A 7,417-nucleotide genomic window follows, 5' to 3' on the forward strand; every position below is an offset into this window, starting at 1 on the left:
CTGAGACAATAGCAGAAGACACCTGCCCAAGGTACCATGCACTGAGACTGAACCTGGAACCATGTGGTTGGTAAGCAAGCTACTTACCACACAGCCACTCCTATATATAAATTTAAATAAAAGGAAAGAGCAATACTTAAATATGCAAGGAAGAATTATACAATAAAATAAATGGATAAGTTAGATAGTAAAAGAATTATTAGTCGACCGTTATAGATGAATTATTTTCATTGGTTTGGTAATAAGATACAGTTCAGGAATTCTATGGATGCGTAGTGTTCACATCATATTGTGTCATATTTAAAATCAAGTATAAACAAAAGTTTGAAAAATCTTGAAAGCCTTACATGTAAACCCTTAGTCATCAATATATAAAATGTATATATTCATATTTTTGTATTTATACATTCGTGTGTGTGTATGTTCATATATATATATATATAAATATATATATATACACTAGCAGTATAACCCGACCTTGTCCGGGTGTGACTTATTATGCCATCTACGATAAGTCTTGCTAGCTGAAAATCAACTAAAAAAGAAAGCCTTACAACGAAAAAACCCTTATGATGTAAATATGTTCATAATTCAAAAGACGATGAAATTAATAGGGAAAGTCTGAAGGCTGTTTTGCGTAAAATTATTAAGCATACGTAAATTTCATCCGTGTAATTGGCTATAGAAATGCTTGTGCAAAACAACTTTTTGCACTGCTCTGATTATACATAGCAGGGTAATCCCTTTTAGCAGGAGCTAGGACGGCAATTTCTGATGAAGCAATTGCTGGCGATCTGTTGCTACACAGTTTTGCCAGAATTCTATCAGATTGGGCAGAAGATGTTGATGAACCATTTTGCATTATGTTCAAAATAGCTTCTGGAATGTGGTGCATTACTGCAGTCTGTTGCTGTCTTTCCCCAGCAAACTCTCTTCTTTGGAGGCATAATCTATGTATATATTAAACAGAACAACAAAAGTTATAATAGATGGCAGGGTCGGTACTTTTCACATATCTGTAATTTTTCAGATTAACACCCGCACGATTACCCAACCCTAATCCTAACACTAACCCTAACACTAACCCTAAACCCTAACCCTGACCCTAAAAAACGTAACCGTAACATTAATCCTAAACCCTAACCCTGACCCTAAAACCCTAACCCTAACACCCTAGTGAAAATCGTGGTAAATTTACAAAACATTGACAAACATGAGTTATATTTTACTGAATGATTGTGTACTTGCACGTGTATGCTTTTGAGAGAGCGAGAGAGGAAAAGGTAGAGAGGGGGAGAGAAAGGAATAGGGGTAGTTAAAAGTTTTCTTATGACAGCTTCTCTTCACTGCCTATTACTTCATTAGAAATCTAAGGATGCACATAAGCACATAATAGAGAAAAATGAAACAAATATGGACGACTTGCTCCGAAACACCACCGAGTGGGGAACACTTCTCAAAAAATAACCTGCAGTTGTTTCCTTCAAAATTCCTACATGCTTGAAATGTACATACATCAAGGTACATTTGTACAAAATTTCATGAAAAAATATTCATTTTCCTGGAAGTTAAGAGGAATTTAAGTGGAATTTCCGAATATTGTACCCCACCCCCTTCCAAAACACTTTCACCGAAAATTTTTGTATATTTGGAATCTACATAATAAATAATATATGCATAGAAAATTTCATTAAAAAATACTCATTTTTATGAAAGTTATGACCTTCCAAAGTTGGGGGATACACCTCTGTAGTTATGCCATCAATGTTTTGTAAATATACCACAATGTGAATGATTGTGTTTACTTGCACGTGTATACGTTTGAGAGAGCGAGAGAGGAAGAGGGGGAGAAATGAATAGAGATTGAGAGCAATGTGTATGTTGTTGTCACAGGTCATGTATGTGTGGTTGTGTGTGTTTTTACGTATCTATGTTATGAAAAATAGGTAAAGAATACTGAGATGAAAGTTTAAACTATGGCGTTGTATGTATCACTTTCTCTCTCTCTCCCTCTCCCACTCTCTATATTTTTATGTTGAGCGCGTGTGTAAGAATTGCGTTCCAGGTAGAAGGGATGAAATATAAAAGTTCCTAGAAATGACAGCCAAATCTCCCTTAAATCACACAAAGTAAACGGAATTTTAAAAATCTAATTACTGCACTGGAAAGTTCACATCGAGAAAATTCCATTGATGTAAAAAAATTTACGAAAAAGTGGAAAATGTGGACTTCTATAAACTTTCAAAAAGGCTTCACACAAACACACAATTTCAGATTTATATATATAAATTAAAATTCAGAAAATGGAGATGTAGCATTTAGTATAATTTAATAACTGCAAAAATTCAACATATTCTCTTACAGCTGTTTCTCTTTTGCCCAAAGAATTAAATTCAGTAATTAAATCATTGTATTGGGCAAAATCTCATCAGAGGAGTAGAAAAGATATACCATTAGGTTATTAGATGTTATGTTTCCAAATCATCTTAATATATATATATATACTCATACTCAAACATACATATTTTAAAATTTTATTTTCTTTTATTTATTATCACAAAAATTATGTTATGGGAAGTTTAATATCTAGAAATGAACAATTAAGAGGTCAAATAAAAAGAAAAGTTGAATGAGAGAGTGAAGAGAAAAAGAATAAAATATAATGAAATAACATGTAGTAGAATATATAGGAGCACATATTGGGTATTTGTTATAATGTAGCATAATATATTTGTAATTATTAATTATTAACTAAATAAATAAATAAATTAGAGATCATTTCATTATTTGTAGGAATGATGACTAGTTCTTAGCATACAACCCTGCCCAAATGCATAGAATTCTGAATCACCTACAGGCGTGGATCAAAACATACATGTAGTCTTTGGTATCTGCCATTTCTTTAGAGCTTTATTATTTATAATTTAATTGTATTGTTTTTATAAAAAAAAAACTTTCAACCTCATTATATCATACAAATAAATTATTTAATCATCCATAATTCTCCATTTGCTTTCTTACATTAATAACAATATGTATTACTTATAATAATCCCTAACATATCATTGAGACTTTCTCCTTCAATGATAGTGATTAACCAGTGAAATTTTTGGATTAATTAATCCCTAATGAGAACCTGACATCCTCAAATTGACTATATATATATATATATATATATATATATATATATATATATATATATATATATATATAATATATATATACATACATGCATATACATATATATATGTTGTATATGTATATCATCATCATCACCATCATCATCATCATCGTCATCATTATCCTCATCATTGTATTACATGCTGACATAAATTAGTGGGTCATTACAACCTGAGTCACCACCTCATAAACAAGATGGGAGAGACCTTGCCCTGCTAAAACATTTTATTTTAATTTGATTTCCATGCCTGGAAGCCATTTCTAACACCAATCACTTTATAAGGTATACTGGTTGCATTATATATTAATTTGTTTTTACATACATTCTTCCATGTCAGCATGGACCAGAAGAATATATTACCAAGACATCATTTTACAGTTGGACACTGTTCCAGTTGCTAACCCTTAGCTGTTTTTCAGATAACAGATCTCTTATTCTACAGGTTTTTGAAGGCACAAATGATAAAAAACATCACCAGTGTGTACATGCATATACATATATGTAGGCAGTTATATAAATATATCTATGCATATATTCATATATACGATGATATATGCAGACATGTATAAACATATATGCATACTCATACATATATAGATAGATGTATACACACACACACATGCATTCATTTATATATACATGTATGTATGTATATATATATATATATATATATATATATATATATATATATATATATATATATATATATAAAGTTGAAACTTACTTGCAAATGAACGCGTGCGTTCGGTGATATAATAAAACAAATGGTATATAAGCATATGCATGTATACCTACATGTACATTTGTTTGTTTTCCTATGTGTTCATTCTGTTGTCTGTAAACAAAGTCAGTTTTGTTTTTATGCTCCCGTTCATTTTTCTAACGTCCTGTACCTGAATATGCATCTATATATACATGTAGATGTAGGTATGTACATATATATGCTTATATATCATTTGTTTTCATATATATATATATATATATATGTGCAAAAGTAATATTATTTTAAAACATTTTATGGATAACAGCTGAGCATTTGCTGATAGCATGAATCTATATCGAGATTAGAGTCAAATTATAGATATATTGTGAAGAGCAGGTTGTCAAATATTTCGCAATAGATCATCCGCATCAGGCGCAGGAGTGGCTGTGTGGTAAATAGCTTGCTTACCAGCCACATGGTTCCGGGTTCAGTCCTGCTCCGTGGCATTTTGGGCAAGCGTCTTCTACTATAGCCTCGGGCCGGCCAAAGCCTTTCGAGTGGATTTGGTAGATGGAGACTGAAAGAAGCCCATTGTACATATGTATATATAAGTATATATGTATGTGTGTGTGTGTGTGTGTGTGTGTTTGTCCCACTAGCATTGCTTGACAACTGATGCTGGTGTGTTTATGTCCCTGTCACTTAGCGGTTCAGCAAAAGATACCAATAGAATAAGTACTAGGCTTACAAAGAATAAGTCCCGGGGTCGATTTGCTTGACTAAAGGCGGTGCTCCAGCATGGCCACAATCATATGACTGAAACAAGTAAATAAGTAAAAGAGAAAGAGTGTATATATATATATATATATATATATATATATATATATATATACACACATATATATAGTATATACATATATATATATATAATAATTTTCCCAGAGGATGTAGCAACCGTTATATGTTAGATGTGTATATGTATGTGTGTGTGCATGTGTATGTATATATGTATGTGTGTTGTATTTGTATGTATGGGTGTATGTAAATGTATATGTATATGTATATATATATATATATATATATATATATATATATATATATATATATATATATATATATGTGTGTACGTATATGTGTATACATATGTATATGTGTGTGTGTATGTATATATGGATAGGTATACGGGTAAAGTGTATGTATGCATATGTATACAGGTAATCATCATCGTTTAACGTCCGCTTTCCATGCCAGCATGGGTTGGACGATTTGACTGAGGACTGGTGAAACCGGATGGCAACACCAGGCTCCAGTCTGATTTGGCAGAGTTTCTACAGCTGGATGCCCTTCCTAACGCCAACCACTCAGAGAGTGTAGTGGGTGCTTTTACGTGTCACCCGCACGAAAACGGCCACGCTCGAAATGGTGTCTTTTATGTGCCACCCGCACAAGCCAGTCCAGGGGCACTGGCAACGATCTCGCTCGAAAATCCTACAGGAGCCAGTCAGGCGGTACTGGCAACGGCCACGCTCAAAATGGTGCATCTCATGTGCCACTCATGTAATATAGTATAGTAAAGAGAAATAAACAAAATAATTAATTAATCTAGTGGAAATCCGCAGGAGAGCAATAAAAATAGAAAATTAAGGAGTTATCTCTCCTATAATAACAAAGACGAAAGCTAACGAGATCCTAAAGACCTAATAATAGTTATGTATGTGTTTTTTCGTGTTTTGTTCGAAAGGTAACCACTCCTGAAGAAGTGCCAAATGTCTAAATCCAATGGACCAGTCACTGGATAAGTTTGGCACAGAAATGTTAACATAGAGTGGTGAATAAATCGATATATCGAATTTGAAGTCTCTGTCTCTTTTGAATATGAAAATTTAAAAGTTTAAAAACCTTATAATATATATATATATATATATATATGTATAGTGTATATATATATATATATATATATATATATATATATATGTATAGTATATGTATGTATATATATATATATATATATATATATATATATATAATATAAATACATATATAATATATATATATATATATATATATATATATATATAATATAAATACATATATAATATATATATATATATATATATATATATATATAATATAAATACATATATAATATATATATATATATATATATAATATAAATACATATATAATATATATATATATATATATATAATATAAATACATATATAATATATATATATATATATATATATATATATATATATATATATATATATATACATAATATATGAGAAACTAGTAGTTGATAGCTTCCGCTACCTAGATGACCAAGTGGGGGTGAATGCTCAGAGAGTGCTACCACTAGAATAAGAATAGCCTAGGCAAAGTTCAGAAAGCTTCTAGCCCTACTGGTGACAAAGGGCCTCTCGCTCAGAGTCAAAGGTAGATTGTATGACGCATGTGTGCAAATTGCCATGCCTCACGGCAGTGAAACATGGGTCGTGACTGCTGAAGACATGTGTAGGCTCAAAAGAAATGAAGCTAGCATGATCCACTGGATGTGTAATGTTAGTGTGCACACACAACAGAGTGTAAGCGCCCTGAGAGAAATGTTACACATAAGAAGCATCGGATGTGGCATGCAAGAGAGATGTGTGCATTGGTCTGGTCATGTACCAGATGGACAAGGAGAGCTGTGTGAAGAAGTGCCACTCCCAACAGTGGAAGGAATCCAGGGTAGAGGGAGACCCAGGAAGACATGGAATGAGATGGTGAAGCATGGCCTTCGAACGTTGGGCCTCACAGAGACAATGACAAAAGACTGAGACCTCTGGAGGTATGCTGTGACTGAGAAGTCCCAGCAAATAAAGTGAGTCCACAGCTGTAACCTACACCAGTGTCGCATAACCAGCTCACTCAAAAGTACCTTGGATCGTAGGGTGACATGCCATGCTTGAAGAGACCTATTGAGTCAAGTACATCAACATCAACAATATCAAAATCAAATCAAATGGAAATTGTAGCTGTGAGCCCTGTGCTGGTAGCATGTAAAAAGCACCATCCGAACGTGGCCGATGCCAGTGCCGCCTTGACTGGCTTCCATGCAATTGGCACATAAAAAGCACCATCCGATCATGGTCGATGTCAGCTCCTCTGGCCCCTTGTGCTGGTAGCATGTAAAAAGTACCCACTACACTCTTGGAGTGGTTGGCGTTAGGAAGGGCATCCAGATGTAGAAACACCACCAGACCAGATTGGGGCCTGGTACAGCCTCCTGACATCCCAGACCCCAATCGAACCGTCCAACCGTCCAACCCATGCCAACATAGAAAACAGACATTAAACGATGATGATGAATATATATATATACATATATATATATATATATATATATATATATAAATTAGTGTACATTCTATAAAAAAAAGAGGTGACCTAAACAGGACACCTTACATGCTGGAAAGGGCAGTTACAGCCCAAACCACGAATAAGAGTAATTTCAAAGGGAATGAAAAATAAAAACATTTCAATAGTTA

The sequence above is a fragment of the Octopus bimaculoides genome, chromosome 6 (genome assembly GCF_046866305.1).
Source record: "Octopus bimaculoides isolate indiv1 chromosome 6, ASM4686630v1, whole genome shotgun sequence".
NCBI classification, from domain to species: Eukaryota; Metazoa; Mollusca; class Cephalopoda; order Octopoda; family Octopodidae; genus Octopus; species Octopus bimaculoides.